This window comes from Lissotriton helveticus, chromosome 5_1 (genome assembly GCF_964261635.1).
Source record: "Lissotriton helveticus chromosome 5_1, aLisHel1.1, whole genome shotgun sequence".
Lineage (NCBI taxonomy): Eukaryota > Metazoa > Chordata > Amphibia > Caudata > Salamandridae > Lissotriton > Lissotriton helveticus.
In genome coordinates this window covers 512,541,632-512,561,502 of record NC_136065.1, presented here as the reverse complement: position 1 = coordinate 512,561,502, position 19,871 = coordinate 512,541,632, and the positions used below count along the sequence as shown (strand labels likewise).

Sequence of the window (19,871 nt, the reverse complement as noted above, 5' to 3'; positions counted from 1 at the left end):
CAGGAATAAAATAGGCGGGATTCATCGGTGTTCAAAAGTTTTCATTTAGTGAAGAGGGGATAGAGGGATAAGGGAGGTGACCTGGGTAAAATTCTGTGACTTGAAAGGTTTCCATCTTTTTTTTTTGCAAGGGGATGATCTACATCAGTGCTTCCTAAACTTTATTACGGTAACTGCAAACACAACAATGATGGACAGAATGTGGATCAATGTCACACATTCACCCCAGTCCAAAGATCTGGGCCCAAATCCATCGTTTTTCCACTCCACACCACCCTGGGTTAGACAATGGCAATATGCAAATCAGCGCTGACCCTGTGCCCCATGGGAACAGTCCAGTCCGAACTACAAAAGCCATGTCCTTCCCAGAATGGAAACAAGCATCCGAGGACCGGCCCGGTTTCGAGGTAACACCTCTCTTCAGCCCGGCTAGCTTGATTCCAGTGGTGTGGAGTGCCTGGGACTCACGTCTGAGCATCCCCAGTACACTTAGAGCGGTAACTGCAAACACAACAATGATGGACAGAATGTGGATCAATGTCACACATTCACCCCAGTCCAAAGATCTGGGCCCAAATCCATCGTTTTTCCACTCCACACCACCCTGGGTTAGACAATGGCAATATGCAAATCAGCGCTGACCCTGTGCCCCATGGGAACAGTCCAGTCCGAACTACAAAAGCCATGTCCTTCCCAGAATGGAAACAAGCATCCGAGGACCGGCCCGGTTTCGAGGTAACACCTCTCTTCAGCCCGGCTAGCTTGATTCCAGTGGTGTGGAGTGCCTGGGACTCACGTCTGAGCATCCCCAGTACACTTAGAGCGGTAACTGCAAACACAACAATGATGGACAGAATGTGGATCAATGTCACACATTCACCCCAGTCCAAAGATCTGGGCACAAATCCATCGTTTTTCCACTCCACACCACCCTGGGTTAGACAATGGCAATATGCAAATCAGGGCTGACCCTGTGCCCCATGGGAACAGTCCAGTCCGAACTACAAAAGCCATGTCCTTCCCAGAATGGAAACAAGCATCCGAGGACCGGCCCGGTTTCGAGGTAACACCTCTCTTCAGCCCGGCTAGCTTGATTCCAGTGGTGTGGAGTGCCTGGGACTCACGTCTGAGCATCCCCAGTACACTTAGAGCGGTAACTGCAAACACAACAATGATGGACAGAATGTGGATCAATGTCACACATTCACCCCAGTCCAAAGATCTGGGCCCAAATCCATCGTTTTTCCACTCCACACCACCCTGGGTTAGACAATGGCAATATGCAAATCAGCGCTGACCCTGTGCCCCATGGGAACAGTCCAGTCCGAACTACAAAAGCCATGTCCTTCCCAGAATGGAACGAAGCATCCGAGGACCGGCCCGGTTTCGAGGTAACACCTCTCTTCAGCCCGGCTAGCTTGATTCCAGTGGTGTGGAGTGCCTGGGACTCACGTCTGAGCATCCCCAGTACACTTAGAGCGGTAACTGCAAACACAACAATGATGGACAGAATGTGGATCAATGTCACACATTCACCCCAGACCAAAGATCTGGGCCCAAATCCATCGTTTTTCCACTCCACACCACCCTGGGTTAGACAATGGCAATATGCAAATCAGCGCTGACCCTGTGCCCCATGGGAACAGTCCAGTCCGAACTACAAAAGCCATGTCCTTCCCAGAATGGAAACAAGCATCCGAGGACCGGCCCGGTTTCGAGGTAACACCTCTCTTCAGCCCGGCTAGCTTGATTCCAGTGGTGTGGAGTGCCTGGGACTCACGTCTGAGCATCCCCAGTACACTTAGAGCGGTAACTGCAAACACAACAATGATGGACAGAATGTGGATCAATGTCACACATTCACCCCAGTCCAAAGATCTGGGCCCAAACCCATCGTTTTTCCACTCCACACCACCCTGGGTTAGACAATGGCAATATGCAAATCAGCGCTGACCCTGTGCCCCATGGGAACAGTCCAGTCCGAACTACAAAAGCCATGTCCTTCCCAGAATGGAAACAAGCATCCGAGGACCGGCCCGGTTTCGAGGTAACACCTCTCTTCAGCCCGGCTAGCTTGATTCCAGTGGTGTGGAGTGCCTGGGACTCACGTCTGAGCATCCCCAGTACACTTAGAGCGGTAACTGCAAACACAACAATGATGGGCTTTTGTAGTTCGGACTGGACTGTTCCCATGGGGCACAGGGTCAGCGCTGATTTGCATATCGCCATTGTCTAACCCAGGGTGGTGTGGAGTGGAAAAACGATGGATTTGGGCCCAGATCTTTGGACTGGGGTGAATGTGTGACATTGATCCTCATTCTGTCCATCATTGTTGTGTTTGCAATTACTGCTCTAAGTGTACTGGGGATGCTCAGACGTGAGTCCCAGGCACTCCACACCACTGGAGTCAAGCTAGCCGGGCTGATGAGAGGTATTACCTCGAAACCGGGCCGGTCCTCGGATGCTTGATTCCGTTCTGGGAAGGACATGGCTTTTGTAGTTCGGACTGGACTGTTCCCATGGGGCACAGGGTCAGCGCTGATTTGCATATCGCCATTGTCTAACCCAGGGTGGTGTGGAGTGGAAAAACGATGGATTTGGGCCCAGATCTTTGGACTGGGGTGAATGTGTGACATTGATCCACATTCTGTCCATCATTGTTGTGTTTGCAATTACGGCTCTAAGTGTACTGGGGATGCTCAGACGTGAGTCCCAGGCACTCCACACCACTGGAGTCAAGCTAGCCGGGCTGATGAGAGGTGTTACCTCGAAACCGGGCCGGTCCTCGGATGCTTGATTCCGTTCTAGGAAGGACATTGCTTTTGTAGTTCGGACTGGACTGTTCCCATGGGGCACAGGGTCAGCGCTGATTTGCATATCGCCATTGTCTAACCCAGGGTGGTGTGGAGTGGAAAAACAATGGATTTGGGCCCAGATCTTTGGACTGGGGTGAATGTGTGACATTGATCCACATTCTGTCCATCATTGTTGTGTTTGCAATTACCGCTCTAAGTGTACTGGGGATGCTCAGACGTGAGTCCCAGGCACTCCACACCACTGGAGTCAAGCTAGCCGGGCTGATGAGAGGTGTTACCTCGAAACCGGGCCGGTCCTCGGATGCTTGATTCCGTTCTGGGAAGGACATGGCTTTTGTAGTTCGGACTGGACTGTTCCCATGGGGCACAGGGTCAGCGCTGATTTGCATATCGCCATTGTCTAACCCAGGGTGGTGTGGAGTGGAAAAACTATGGATTTGGGCCCAGATCTTTGGACTGGGGTGAATGTGTGACATTGATCCACATTCTGTCCATCATTGTTGTGTTTGCAATTACCGCTCTAAGTGTACTGGGGATGCTCAGACGTGAGTCCCAGGCACTCCACACCACTGGAGTCAAGCTAGCCGGGCTGATGAGAGGTGTTACCTCGAAACCGGGCCGGTCCTCGGATGCTTGATTCCGTTCTGGGAAGGACATGGCTTTTGTAGTTCGGACTGGACTGTTCCCATGGGGCACAGGGTCAGCGCTGATTTGCATATCGCCATTGTCTAACCCAGGGTGGTGTGGAGTGGAAAAACGATGGATTTGGGCCCAGATCTTTGGACTGGGGTGAATGTGTGACATTGATCCACATTCTGTCCATCATTGTTGTGTTTGCAATTACCGCTCTAAGTGTACCGGGGATGCTCAGACGTGAGTCCCAGGCACTCCACACCACTGGAGTCAAGCTAGCCGGGCTGATGAGAGGTGTTACCTCGAAACCGGGCCGGTCCTCGGATGCTTGATTCCGTTCTGGGAAGGACATGGCTTTTGTAGTTCGGACTGGACTGTTCCCATGGGGCACAGGGTCAGCGCTGATTTGCATATCGCCATTGTCTAACCCAGGGTGGTGTGGAGTGGAAAAACGATGGATTTGGGCCCAGATCTTTGGACTGGGGTGAATGTGTGACATTGATCCACATTCTGTCCATCATTGTTGTGTTTGCAATTACCGCTCTAAGTGTACTGGGGATGCTCAGACGTGAGTCCCAGGCACTCCACACCACTGGAGTCAAGCTAGCCGGGCTGATGAGAGGTGTTACCTCGAAACCGGGCCGGTCCTCGGATGCTTGATTCCGTTCTGGGAAGGACATGGCTTTTGTAGTTCGGACTGGACTGTTCCCATGGGGCACAGGGTCAGCGCTGATTTGCATATCGCCATTGTCTAACCCAGGGTGGTGTGGAGTGGAAAAACGATGGATTTGGGCCCAGATCTTTGGACTGGGGTGAATGTGTGACATTGATCCACATTCTGTCCATCATTGTTGTGTTTGCAATTACCGCTCTAAGTGTACTGGGGATGCTCAGACGTGAGTCCCAGGCACTCCACACCACTGGAGTCAAGCTAGCCGGGCTGATGAGGTGTTACCTCGAAACCGGGCCGGTCCTCGGATGCTTGATTCCGTTCTGGGAAGGACATGTTTTTTGTAGTTCGGACTGGACTGTTCCCATGGGGCACAGGGTCAGCGCTGATTTGCATATCGCCATTGTCTAACCCAGGGTGGTGTGGAGTGGAAATACGATGGATTTGGGCCCAGATCTTTGGACTGGGGTGAATGTGTGACATTGATCCACATTCTGTCCATCATTGTTGTGTTTGCAATTACCGCTCTAAGTGTACTGGGGATGCTCAGACGTGAGTCCCAGGCACTCCACACCACTGGAGTCAAGCTAGCCGGGCTGATGAGAGGTGTTACCTCGAAACCGGGCCGGTCCTCGGATGCTTGATTCCGTTCTGGGAAGGACATGGCTTTTGTAGTTCGGACTGGACTGTTCCCATGGGGCACAGGGTCAGCGCTGATTTGCATATCGCCATTGTCTAACCCAGGGTGGTGTGGAGTGGAAAAACGATGGATTTGGGCCCAGATCTTTGGACTGGGGTGAATGTGTGACATTGATCCACATTCTGTCCATCATTGTTGTGTTTGCAATTACCGCTCTAAGTGTACTGGGGATGCTCAGACGTGAGTCCCAGGCACTCCACACCACTGGAGTCAAGCTAGCCGGGCTGATGAGAGGTGTTACCTCGAAACCGGGCCGGTCCTCGGATGCTTGATTCCGTTCTGGGAAGGACATGGCTTTTGTAGTTCGGACTGGACTGTTCCCATGGGGCACAGGGTCAGCGCTGATTTGCATATCGCCATTGTCTAACCCAGGGTGGTGTGGAGTGGAAAAACGATGGATTTGGGCCCAGATCTTTGGACTGGGGTGAATGTGTGACATTGATCCACATTCTGTCCATCATTGTTGTGTTTGCAATTACCGCTCTAAGTGTACTGGGGATGCTCAGACGTGAGTCCCAGGCACTCCACACCACTGGAGTCAAGCTAGCCGGGCTGATGAGGTGTTACCTCGAAACCGGGCCGGTCCTCGGATGCTTGATTCCGTTCTGGGAAGGACATGGCTTTTGTAGTTCGGACTGGACTGTTCCCATGGGGCACAGGGTCAGCGCTGATTTGCATATCGCCATTGTCTAACCCAGGGAGGTGTGGAGTGGAAAAACGATGGATTTGGGCCCAGATCTTTGGACTGGGGTGAATGTGTGACATTGATCCACATTCTGTCCATCATTGTTGTGTTTGCAATTACAGTCCTAAACTTTATTAGACACACTTTTTAAAATGACAACCTTTTAAAACGGCCACTATAATTGCACTGACTATCAGTTTTACTAATACAACTATACTGCACACAAATGATATTGTGTGAAAATCAGGTTTCGGTGACTATGTATTATTCGTGCATCACCAACTAGTGTTTTGATTCGTTTTATCCTACTAAAATCTTTGCTTCCATCACACTTCAGAATTTAAAAAAAAAGTGTTTCTTTTTTGCTTTCCTAGGTGCTGAATATGTAGAGTTGGTTTACTGGTACTTACACTTTGTTGTGTATTACAAAAATGGACGTCCTGTAGCTTTTCCTTTCACACTTTCTGTACACCTGCAAGACTGTCCAGTAATTCACTTTACTTTTCTTTCTCTGACTGAAAACTGAGAGGAGTTTGTAAACACAAATCCCCATGTTAAAAAACACAAGTAGTAATTTGTCAGAAAACATAGGCTGACATTTGACCTCTGTCTTTGAAGCGCAGCAAATGTGACAAGATAAATACAGAATTTAAAGGTATCTTTATTTATTGCTTGGGCTTACAGGACCCACCAAAGAAAATCGGCTTGTGGCTCATCACAATTTGGGAAACACTACTCTAGATCTCTTTTTTCGCACAGATTCCCACAGAGTGGAGAAAGCTACGTCCACATTTAGCAAAAACTGCGCATTTACCCATGCTCATGTGCAAAGTGGGTTATGTGAACTGCAAGCTCTCTCGCACAGGGTCTGAATGAATCACCACACATACACACAAGGAAGAAAGGAGTGTGGTGAATTTTTAAGACCACTGTCTGAGAAGACCAGCAGATAAGGCTTACACTGAAATAGGGAAGGGGTGTGGGTAGACGGCAGCATAGGGTTTTCATGGTCTGGCTTGAAAGAGCAGATGTCGTCAGACAATTATAGAGAGGGGCTTTGACTCCACTCATATGATGAGAGCAAAGAGTACATGTTTTGATTGGGTGGAAGTTGTGTGCTTCCACAAAAAATTGCTTGCCCTCCACACGGCTGTGATCGTTTTGCTTATTTATCCAACTGCCTGATTTGGACTTTTAGGGGCACACACAACACCAAAATGCTATTCAAGTGTCTTAGATTACTAGATAATGTATGTTGTTATTCTCTGGCAGCAGCCCAGATGACAGGAGGGCAGTCATTAACCTACATGGATTTTTAGGTCTGGTTTGACAGTGCAACTTTCACCTGGCCTTTTAACTTACACCAATATTATTTTACAGTTCCTTGCTTCTACACCAGGGTTGGATTGTGATCAAAATTTGGCCTGGGAACCCTAAAAAAGTGGCCCCTATTTGAGGGTTGTGTCTTTTTTGCAAAACACTGCTTCCGTGTTTTAGTTTTATAAAGGGGGGGGGGGGAGTTCTCTAAAAGAGGCGTGTTTTTTCAACTTCACTGAGATTTTAAAATAAAAAATGCAAATGTTGCCAGGACTCTTTGTGCATGGATTAGTTCACAATGGTGAACCACACCTGATTAAAAGTAAAGTCACTTCTGCTCAGGCCCCCTGACCCAGCTCAATCTGCATTAATGGGCCAGCCCAGAAAGAGACTGGGATTGACATCTCGGCCCTGTTGGCAAAACAGAGGTAACAGAGGTACATCTGCCTCCAGAAATGCCGCTCAGGCCCCCAATGGGTGCAGACCAGCACAGCGTGGTGGCTCAAATAGGCCACCATGATGCCCAAAAAAGCGTCCTACAGCTGCAACTCACATACCGGCCCATCACCCATTGCTATTGTGCCCGCTTTACCAGTCCAACCCCGTTCTACACAAATACATATTTATCCTAAGATATTTACTTGTAATGCTTCACATTACAATACAATTTTCGTTTAAAGCCAGAACTATTGGCTTTGCCAATGCTTGTTACTCTGTTTAGTACATGGATAATGTCAGAGGATGGGGATATGCCCTACAGTAAACGAGATGAATATGTATTTCACGAACTGACATGCGTGTATTCTTAACCCCCGTTTGCCCCAAAAAATATGCAACGTTCAGAAACAAACGCTTTCCCCAAACATTCGAGGACTGAAGCTCCAATGGTAAATTATCGTCTCCTCGGTTATTTGGGGTATTTCTAAGCCTCACTTCCGTCTTTAGGAGAGGAACAGAAATACCGACCCTTCCAAGACGCATTTACAGAGACGGTACACAGGACTTTATCTTTTTTGCCGGTGTGAGGCTGGTCCTAACTTATATGTTCATTCTCGCGGGTCACCACACTTTTGATGCTTTGATCCTAGTGCAGTCTGGACTATGCAGCGCTACAAAGTTGTAAGAAAACTAACTAAAAAAACACGCATCTGCTGTTTTAAACTCATACTCTCTGGAACGTCTCGAGCCAGGTAACCCCCCTTCTGGAACCCCTAATGACTCAGGCCTGTAATGGCGTCCCGCGGGTGCGCGGAATGCTGTAAGCTGCTATGTCAGCAGGCCGCAGCACGAGACCGCTGAGGCCTGGCAGCCGCCCAGCTTTGTTCTAATCTAAGGGATGGCGGCGGGCCAACGCGGGCAGACACAACAGCAAACCAGACATGGCGACTCCCGGTGGGAAGGAGAACGGGGCACGCTGCTGGGTTCAGACATAACCAAATGTGGCGAGGAGACAAGAACCTACACATTTACTAAATTTCCATGTGTACATGTAAAGAGGTGCACAAAAATAGAGAGGCCCGCGAACATGATTGCAAGCATAAAACACGTCTGTACAGAGACGGTAGAGAATAGACATAGGTACCAAGGCTAGATATGCAAAAACTCATGTTCAGGCACACAGGCTAAAAAAAGAGGCAAACACACAAAAAAGGATGCACATATCTGGGGGCACTGGAAGGCAGGCACACATCATAGTATAATATTAGGGAATAAAAAATACCACAATATCAGTTGGGCGCAGATGCACTTTCTAGAGAAACTGACACATTACGACAGAGAAATTCAGATGGACAGACGCACATCATACACAATTCAACAAGTCCCTGAAGCACTGCACACAGTCTGAGAATCAAGTACACTTGATTAAAACGCACGTTCAGTTAATTTCGCCTATATTTCTGCAAACTCAATCACATACGCTTTAATAATTTAATATTGATTGTTTACTTGTCTCTTGCTCGGGAACGATATTCTGTTTTTTGTCTATCTTCTGTGTACTTTCAGTAACAGAGGATTATTGGGACGTAGGTGGCAGTTTCCTCTTGGTTCCCTGGAGCACCCTTTAAGATACTCTTTTACACCCCGACTAAAATATTGGTTTTGCGCAAGGTTTAACCTAGCCACGCTTCAAAGTCACATATATGCGTTCCTAGAATCGTGCAGTGAAGTGAATACTTTCTTTGGGAGAGTCAATGTATTTAATTTTTATTTAAATTTCAATTCCTGCGTACAAATTTCCCCTAGAAAAACCTAGCAGAATTTGTGTGAGTTAAACATGCAGCCATGTCTTGTTAGTCCCCATTCATAGGAGTAGTACTCAGTACTGGGTGATAATACCTTCCCAGTATACAGCCGACTCAATGGTATTGGTATTTTGAAGTTGTGCTACTACTTGTCCGAAAATTGAGGCCCTTAATGAAACACTTATTACCACATTCTCAGCGCTCTTGTACTTTGGATGGCAAGACTGCTTACATAAATACCAATACCGACGAGTGCAGTATTTACCAGTTTAATTAATATTCACTCATTCTACTGATTGGACTCCGGTAGAAATCTAATTACCACATGCTTTGCCTTTTTCGACAATTATTCTCCAGATAGAATTTTGTAAGGTTTTCCCAAGAAAAATCTTTCTGAATAAAATGGTGTTAAATACCGCAAAACTTGGGTTCCCTACTTGGGCGCAACCACCCATGTGCATACGAACCAGGACTTGGATGCTACTCTGAATAAGGGCCAGAGTGGCACTAACGCACACTGAAAGACCTCTAGAACGGATGTGTTACTTACAGGCCTAGAGGCAGGCTGCACAGTCAGACACATACCAACAAACACGTATTCAGACATTGCAGACATGCTTTGTAATGTACCCTTCACTGTGGGGCATTACATGGGGCCACTAGGCAGCTATGCTCCCGTACAAGCACAGCACAATTCGTGTCCAAAATCAGAGGAACAGAGTTAAATAGTGTTCGCTGTTTGAACAGCATCACACAACCCATTCCACACCATAGAGTAGAGGAGGGCGGAGATTCAAGCCTCAGTCTGTATTGAGGTGCCCTCTCTCCCACTGCAGTCAGGTGTCTGCATTGTGTTTGCCTCCGACACACAGGTTCTGGAGCAATGTTCAAAGATGTTCAGAAGAAGAGACACTCAACCGAGACATTACCTTCCACACTTGGGGTGATCATGTAATTGTCCCAGACATATCCTTCGCTTCATCCTCTCCCTTTCAGAATGAGGCAAATTCGGTGCCTAGACCATTCCTCTCTCTTCCCCACTGCCTGTCCCTCTAACTTTTTTCAAGAGATGGCAACTTGCGGATAGCATTGGAATTTTCTCAATAAAAGTGGTTGTGGTTCAAGAAACATAATTGGTAGTGATCGCAAATAACACAGTTTTTTGCATGGGTTCCCCAATGGGACGACATATGTTCATTTTGTTTTCTACTGTTTTCTTCTATCACACAGGATTCAGGAGTTAGGTGGGGGGACGAGGGGGGGGGGCAAAGGATACATAGGTTGCACTGAGTGAGTGACCTATTGGTGATGATATCGGCGCACAATACTCTTCCAGAAATTTGAACAGACTAAGCTGTAAGTCAGCCCTCTGTTAGTTCAATGGTCTGCATGATGAGCTCAGCCTCACCAGTGGCTGGAGGCACCTTGGCACAGTCATTTGGTGATCGGGTACATGGGATTTATCCCTGATGTACTGGTCCCTGCCTATTTTCAGTTCTTAGGCCATCTCACATGGCCTACGAACTTGTTGTATCACTGCACTGGTTGAAGTGGTGGCAACCAGTTCTAATTTGATATAATAATTGCCCTAATCAACTACCACCATTATTTGACAACAATGAGAAAATGTTCCTTTTTGCACGGTCACCCCCATTTTTTTGCTGAATATTATTATTTTTTTACTCTGAACTCTGAGGCACTGCTGTGCAGTGTTCTGTGTATGTGCTCTCATCTCTCAGGCAACCATCCTTTATAATTCTCATTGCAATGTACAAAAGCTCAATATACATCATAATATAAACATCGAGCGGCAGCAGTAAACCGGAGCAGATTTTCTTCATCGACACAAGGATTAGATCCCAGTTGAACATAGCCATGTGCTGAAACCATGAAAATTTGAAAGAGGTCATCCCCTCCTTGGATAACATAAAGGTCGGCACTTTGAGATACAGATTTGAGGATAAGTAAGGATAACCAGGAAAACCACCCAAGAATTTGGCAGTTGATAAAAATTTGCCTTTGGATTAATGTCTTTCAGACTCTGTGATTTGATGACTCTCCTGAAGAAGGCACTAATGCCAAAACGCGTGTAGAGAATGGGAGATTAATGGAATATTTGTGATGTACGAAGATTTTTTGATTGGAAAGGAATACAAAATAATAAGCTGGAGTATTGCACTAATGCTGATTTAAGGAGAATATTATGTAATGGAAGAATATAGTTCCATATTCAGGGTTGATTTGTTCTATAAATTCTGCTTTAAAATGTAATAAATGTTTATAATCTAATTTCGCCCACATATAGGACATATGTATCAATGAAATTATAGAAAAATATCTCTTTCACAGTTTCAATATTAAGAAACAGTCTGGTGTTATGAATGGTATGTATAAATGTATGAGATAAGAAGTTTGGTATTTATTGTATACGTATATAGATATTTCATATTATGGAGTCCATTAATACAATTAATTTTTGATAGTTTTCTATACAATGCAGTAAATTGAGCCTTTTTACATTGCAATGATAATTTTAACGGATGGTTGCCTGAGAATTCATACTATTATTAGTATTTTCCCTGTCCCAGGAACCAGTATTCAAGAACAGGGGGTCCCTGCTTAGATACATTGTGCTCTGATCTTTAAAATATGTACCAACTGGCTTATCGTGGAGAAGTGTGGCTCAGGGGTTAGAGGCAGCAGACCCGGAAGCTGAGATCGGTCCTGGACCAGGGTTCAATTCCCCGCCTCGGCGGGTCTTGGGCTAAAAAATTCCACGGACTCGATAATTCTCGCCCCGGTGCCTCCTCGACTCACGGGTTCACACTCTGCGACTCTGGGCAATAGCTTGCTTAATCTCCACAACGGCCCCTCGCGGCGGGATGCCTGACTTTCACCTTGTGGATACCCTGCTATCTCACAGGGGAATACCAGGAAGGGTTCCCTAAGCAAGCGCCGGGAAACCCACTGCGGGTAGCTGTGCGCTATATAAGCTCAACTACATTTACATTTACATCTCTGATTGGCATATTTTACTTCCCTATAAGGCCACAGTATAAGGGGGCGTAACAAACCCATGGCATGGACAGTTAAACGTCACATGTGGACTGCAGCACGTATCATGCAATCCACTAGTGTAGCAAAGGAAAACATGGCTTCAGGCCAACCATTGTAGCCTAAATGCTGCAGTTTGAACCTGCAGTCTGACCTGTCGGAATAACTCCTTTCACGTAGGAAAACCTTCCCTTTGAATATTAAGTCTATGTAGGTCGTGAAGCCCGCAAGGTACGGTACATGGTATTTAAAAGTGGGAACCCTTGAAATGTAATGATACCCTGTCTCTGCCGTGATAGGCCAACAAAAGCTATTTACGACGATAAACCCTAGAGTACATATTAAAATATTAATTCTGCAACCTAGTATTTCTGGCAAGCTAGAAAAACAGTTCAACCACTGTTTTTAATAAAATCCAATTCAATGGTGACGTTAGATTTTCAACAAATATTTAGAAAAGGTAACTTTTAGAAAGTTACCTTTTACCTACCTGTACCCCCTTGAAGGCTAATTTGCATTATCCTGCCAGCAGCTGCACTGTCAGTGCTTGACCATAATGAGGTGTGAAAACTGCTCTCAAAGCAGGACAATGGGGAAAGGGTGGAATGGATGTGGGACAGGTACAGGAGGTGGACAGCTCAGGAAGGGCAACCTGGGAGGTTCCAGGAACTTCAATAACTTGAAAGGGACAGAGGTGAAGCTTGCCTAGTCATAGTTTAGCATAACGGGACACCTCAAGATTGGGAGGCCTTAGTTTTTTATGCCCAGAGTAGCCAACTGGGCACCAGCTTAGTTAGAGGGAGAGCTGATCCAAGAACCATGTTAGGGCAGCTTAGAAGGGGACTGCTCAGTTCCCTAAACATATCCCTGCCTGGCACTCACGCTTCCTCTAATCACTTAAGGCCAGTGCTATTTTGGATTTCCCCTAGAAAAGTGCACTTTGGGCTAGTTTGCAGTAAAACAATCAGGATATGTAGCAAAGATGGGCAGGAATGCCCCTGGGAACTTTTTCCCCATTGGTTAAAGAGTGTCCAGAAGTCACCTCCATCCACTGGTTAATGAACTGAACAAAACAAAAGTGGACCTCATCGCCATCTATTCAGTACACCTTCTGGAGCTGTGGAAGGGAAAAAGAAGGAACTCACCTGCTGTTTAAGACCTGCAAGGAGACCCAAGGGAGTAGATCTGCTCCTATTTGTACCTAGAACAAAGAAGTGGACGCCAAGGGTCAATTGGTTGACCTCCCGTGTGGCTAGAGGGGCATTCAAAGATGCAAGAGACCTTTTTACTGGAGTGACCTGGTGCACCTGGAAGACCCTGCTGGTGGCCTCTGCTGGAGTGAGACCTAATCCTTAGGTGATGTCCCTGAGGACCTGGATGCCTTAACGGTGTCCAAAAGGACTTAATCTGAAATCCCCCCCCCCCCCCATTTTTTTTTAAATTCGACTTAGAAAGGTTTGGGACTTCAGAGGGGCTACCTAATACTAAATTTAGGGGTGTTAAGAGGAGTGAAGGGGAGTAGCCAATGGGCTACTTTTCCATGGGGTCACTACACCCCCCCATATGAAAACTTCCTGTGGGGAGTGGGCATAACCCTGTCCCTGAGATCCTAATTCCACCAAAAACAGGATGGTGGAACCCTTCTTTTGTGGAGCACATCAGGTAGCCCACCAAGCGGTGTGAATAGCCTGGGGGTGCAACATGCCTACTTGCATAGATTATTTCCCGCCTGCCCTGGTACCAAATTGACCAAAGGGCAGGGGGCAGCACCTCCCAGGTCTGGGGGAAGCTGGGGACACATATCAAAGGAGGCAGGGGCTTTAAAGCCCCTGGCCCTGATATGCTAAATCACTAACCATCCTGCTGGAGGAGGTGTAAACACCTTCCTCCGGAGCAGGCATTGTGTCTGGCCTCAAAGAGCGCAAGCTCTCACCTGCAGGGGGTCAGAAACCCGTTTGTGGTGGCAGGCTGAACGAAACGAGTCAGCCAGCATACTAGACACTTGCAGGTTTTGCAGGGGGCACCTCTAACGTGCACTCTGGTTGCATGTCATAATAATTCGAGTACTGGTAACAGTACAGATTTATTAAGACAAGGTGTTTGTTACCAAACACCATAGGCTTCAGTAAATCTATCATAAAGCTGGGGAACTTGTAATGTCCAGTACCCAGTCATATACTTAAGATGGCTTCCCTGTTCACTTGCATCATCTATCAATTGAACTAGACAGCCAAGGAGCATAGCTGCTCATGCAGATATGTCCTCATGTGTAATATAATGCACTCTGCCTAAGGGCTACAAGGCCTGCTGTAGGGGTGACTTACAGACATTACATAGAGTGTAAGAGACTTTGGCATTGCACATAGTGAGTGTGCTATGTCGTGTTTCCACTCATGGTTTGCACCATGACACACAGCTTGCAATGGGAGCCTGCACGCAAATTGTATGGGGGTCCCTTAGGGTGGGATAGTTCATGCTGCAGCCCTGAGGGACTCTCTTTAGGAGGCATGCCCTAGGTGCAAGGGTGCCACTTACCAGGGACTTAATGCGGTGGTAAAGTGTGTGCCAATTGTGTTCCAATTAGACCATTTTACCTTGTGAATCAGTCCTATTGTGGTGCTGCAGTTTTCTCTGTAAATACTTCCAACCACCATAATTTCAGCAAAAAAATAGGACAACATATATTCAACGCACCTCTGAACACCTTGAGCCCAGCTAACTCAAAAAGACATTTTCTCAGTGAGAACCTGATTAATCTCCAGTTTTCTTGCTATTATGTGTTCACCTATTTCTAACGTAAAGCACACTAATGCATCATGGTGAACAAGCACTATGTACACATCCAGAATAAAATTAATAAACTAAGCTGGAGAAAAAGTAATGCCCATAGGTAAGGAAATGGAAAGACAAAGGGTTGAGCATAGGTTCACTTTTCCCGTCTCCATCTTGGATACATTTTGGTAAGTAAGGAGCACTTCAGAAAGCCCTAGTATGAATCACTTCAGTCCACTATCTTGGTTATGAGCCATTGAAACCACAATGCTTATTTTGATACTATACTTCTGTTGCTCTCGTGTTCTGATTTTATTAAGGGGTTCTTTTGCACGGTAATAAAACAGTGTGTTGCGCTATATCAAAACCTAAACAAGCACAGTAAGCATTAATGCTCACAGCTACTCACAGGTCAAACAGAGTTTGCACAAAGCATGAGATGGCTGCTAAGCTGGAGGAGGTAAAGAGCATGAGCTGCGCATTTTGGAGAGTAGGCACACGATCAATAAAAGTAAGGCTGCTACAACCCCGTTGTTTAACTATTCCTAAAAAGGTTTTTCTGTGAATGGCTGCTCCATCTTAAACCCCACTCCAATACATGATTTTCAAAATCTTTGAGGCCTCCCTAGTATCTCAAGTTTACCTTTTTGTCTATAAACAACACCTTTTGTGAATAGCTAGCAATAAGGTTCAGTGCAGGATGTAGGACAGAGAGGGCCTTGAAAAAGTCTATGAATATCATATAGTATGTAAACAGCAGATGGGAGGATGTCAAAAGCAGACTGGAGATGTGAACAGCTGAAGATGGAGGGTGTAAACAATAACAGACAAGGGGGGATGTGAGCGACAGGTGGGGTGACAGGAGCAGCAGATGGGGGGACGGAAGTAGCAGCAGACGGGGACGGCAGGAGAGGCAGACAGGGGGATGGCAGGAGAGACAGACAGGGGGGCGGCAGGAGAGGCAGACGGGGGATGGCAGGAGAGGCAGAAGGGGAGACGGCAGGAAAGGTAGATGGGGGGCGGCAGGAGCGGCAGGCGGGGACGGCAGGAGCGGCAAAACGGGGGGGGCAGGAGCGGCAGACCGGGGTTGGACAGCAGGAGCGGCAGACCGGGGCGGACGGCAGGAGCAGCGGACAGGGGGGGACGGCTGGAGCAGCGGACAGGGGGGGACGGCAGGAGCAGCGGACAGGGGGGGACGGCAGGAGCAGCAGACGGGGGGGACGGCAGGAGCAGCAGACGGGGGGACGGCAGGAGCAGCTGACGGGGGGACGGCAGGAGCAGCTGACGGGGGGACGGCAGGAGCAGCTGACGGGGGGGGCGGCAGGAGCAGCAGACGGGGGGACAGCAGGAGCAGCAGACAGGGGGGACAGCAGGAGCAGCAGACGGGGGGACAGCAGGAGCAGCAGACGGGGGGACAGCAGGAGCAGCAGACGGGGGGGGACGGCAGGAGCAGCAGACGGGGGGACGGCAGGAGCAGCAGACGGGGGGGACGGCAGGAGCAGCAGACGGGGGACGGCAGGAGCAGCAGACGGGGGACGGCAGGAGCAGCAGACGGGGGCGGCAGGAGCAGCAGATGGGGGGACTGCAGGAGCAGCAGACGGGGGGACGGCAGGGGCAGCAGACGGGGGGACGGCAGGAGCAGCAGACGGGGGGACGGCAGGAGCAGCAGACGGGAGGATGGCAGGAGCAGCAGACGGGGGGACGGCAGGAGCAGCAGACGGGGGGACGGCAGGAGCAGCAGACGGGGGGACAGCAGGAGCAGCAGACAGGGGGGACAGCAGGAGCAGCAGACGGGGGGACAGCAGGAGCAGCAGACAGGGGGGACAGCAGGAGCAGCAGACGGGGGGACAGCAGGAGCAGCAGACGGGGGGACAGCAGGAGCAGCAGACGGGGGGGGACGGCAGGAGCAGCAGACGGGGGGACGGCAGGAGCAGCAGACGGGGGGGACGGCAGGAGCAGCAGACGGGGGACGGCAGGAGCAGCAGACGGGGGACGGCAGGAGCAGCAGACGGGGGCGGCAGGAGCAGCAGATGGGGGGACTGCAGGAGCAGCAGACGGGGGGACGGCAGGGGCAGCAGACGGGGGGACGGCAGGAGCAGCAGAAGCAGCAGACGGGAGGATGGCAGGAGCAGCAGACGGGGGGACGGCAGGAGCAGCAGACGGGGGGCAGGAGGAGCAGCAGACGGGGGGCAGGAGGAGCAGCAGACGGGGGGCAGGAGGAGCAGCAGACGGGGGCAGGAGAAGCAGCAGACGGGGGGCAGGAGGAGCAGCAGACGGGGGCAGGAGAAGCGGCAGACGGGGGCAGCAGGAGCGGCAGACGGGAGCAGCAGGAGCGGCAGACGGGGGCAGCAGGAGCAGCAGACGGGGGCAGCAGGAGAGGCAGACGGGGGGCAGCAGGAGCGGCAGACGGGGGGCAGCAGGAGCGGCAGACGGGGGGCAGCAGGAGCGGCAGACGGGGGGCAGCAGGAGCAGCAGACGGGGGCAGCAGGAGCAGCAGACGGGGGCAGCAGGTGCAGCAGACGGGGGGCAGGAGGAGCAGCAGATGGGGGGCAGGAGGAGCAGCAGACGGGGCAGGAGGAGCAGCAGACGGGGGCAGGAGAAGCAGCAGACGGGGCAGCAGGAGCGGCAGACGGGGGCAGCAGGAGCGGCAGACGGGGGCAGCAGGAGCGGCAGACGGGGGCAGCAGGAGCGGCAGACGGGGGGCAGCAGGAGCGGCAGACGGGGGGGCAGCAGGAGCAGCAGACGGGGATGGCGGGGGATGGCAGGAGCGGCAGATGCGGTGGCAGGAGCGGCAGAAAGGGGTGGCAGCACCGGCAGACGGGGGATGGCAGGAGCGGCAGAGTGGGATAGCAGGAGCGGCAGACGGGGAGGGGGGCGGCAGGAGCGGCAGAGGAGAACGGCAGGAGTGGCATATTGGGGGCGGCAGGAGCGGCAGACGGGGGCGGTAGGAGTGGCAGACAGCAGGAGCGGCAGGCAAGGGGGACGGCAGGAGCGGCAGGCGAGGGGAAGGCAGGATCGGCAGGCGAGGGGACGGCAGGAGCGGCAGATGGGGTGACGACTGGAGCGGCAGACGGGGGTGACGACTGGAGCGGCAGACGGGGGTGACGACTGGAGCAGAAGACGGGGACGACGGCAGGAGTGGCAGACTGGGACGACGGCAGGAGTGGCAGACTGGGAAGATGGCAGGAGCGGCAGACGGGGACGGCGGCAGGAGCGGCAGACGGGGACGGCGGCAGGAGCGGCAGACGGGGACGGCGGCAGGAGCGGCAGATGGGGACGATGGCAGGAGCAAGCGGCAGATGGGGACGACGGCAGATGGGGTCGACGTGAGTGGCAGACGGGGGTCGACGTGGGTGGCAGACGGGGGTCGACGTGGGTGGTAGACGGGGGTCGACGTGGGTGGCAGACGGGGGTCGACGTGGATGGCAGACGGGGGTCGACGTGGGCGGCAGACCGGGGTCGACGTGGGCGGCAGACGGGGGTCGACGTGGGCGGCAGACGGGGGTCGACGTGGGCGGCAGACGGGGGTCAACGGGGGCGGCAGACGGGGGTCGTCGTGGGCGGCAGACGGGGGTCGACGTGGGCGGCAGACGGGGTCAACGTGGGCGGCAGACGGGGTCAACGTGGCAGACTGGGGTCCACATGGGCGGCAGACGGGGGTCCACACGAGCAGCAGACGGGGGGGACGTGGGCGGCAGACCGGGGGGGGATGTGGGTGGCAGAAACGACAGTCGCGGGGGATGTGAACGACAGTCGCGGGGGATGTGAACGACAGTCTCGGGGAATATGAATGACAGTCGCGGGGAATGTGAACGACAGTCGGCGCATGTGAACGACAGTCGGCGGATTTGAACGAGAGTCGGCGGATGTGAACGACAGTCGGCGGATGTGAACGACAGTCGGCGGATGTGAACGACAGTCGGCGGATGTGAACGACAGTCGGCGGATGTGAATGACAGTCGTGGGATGTGAACGACAGTCGTGGGATGTGAACGACAGTAGTGGCATGTGAACGACAGTCGTGGCATGTGAACGACAGTCGTGGGATGTGAACGACAGTCGTGGGATGTGAACGACAGTCGTGGGATGTGAACGACAGTCGTGGGATGTGAACGACAGTCGTGGGATGTGAACGACAGTCGTGGGATGTGAACGACAGTCGTGGGATGTGAACGACAGTCGTGGGATGTGAACGACAGTCGTGGGATGTGAACGACAGTCGTGGGATGTGAACGACAGTCGTGGGATGTGAACGACAGTCGTGGGATGTGAACGACAGTCGGCGGATGTGAACGACAGTCGGAGGATGTGAACGACAGTCGGCGGATGTGAACAACAGTCGGCGGATATGAATGGCAGGTGGGGGCTGAAACTGCGGACAGAAGGGTTGTGACTGGCTGAAGATGGCGGGTGTGAAAATGACTGAGAGGGGCGATGTGAACAGCAGACTGGAGAATGCAAAAGGCAGACATCGGAGGGATGAGAAAGGCAGACAGCAGGGACTTGGACGGCAGGCAGGTGGATTAAAGTGGCAGACGGGGGATGTGAGTTACTGAAGATGGGGATGTGAACAACAGCAGACTCGGGTAATGTGAACAATGGCCAACAGGCCTTTGTCTGTTGTATATTGGGGATGTGAACGAAAGACACAAGGGGATGTGAAGGACAGTCATAGGGGATGGCTCAGTCACCTTGATTTGTGATGTAAATCAAGCAGGCTAAGCCACACAAAGTGGGAGCAGCCAAGGAAAACATTCTATATAATCTGCCCATTTAAAAACTATTTTAACATCTGGATACTCTACTTAGGCTCTACACTCCCTGGGCTTCCATTCAACGTAAATTGATGCTTCAGCATCTATGCCTTTGTGAAATATAAACTCTTGGTTCCTCTGTAACTTCCACTGAGCAGCTGTTTTTTGCATTTGGCCCAGGCAGGGCTGGTACGAATAAGCTATGGTGCATTTACATTAACCACAAA

At 50.7% G+C, this 19,871-nt stretch overlaps 1 protein-coding gene across 2 annotated transcripts in view; it reads right to left on the bottom strand.

The window, feature by feature from the left end:
• CROCC (ciliary rootlet coiled-coil, rootletin) overlaps nt 1-19,871 on the bottom strand; it is a 574,059-nt gene that overhangs the window by 141,651 nt on the left and 412,537 nt on the right. The window lies entirely within an intron of this gene.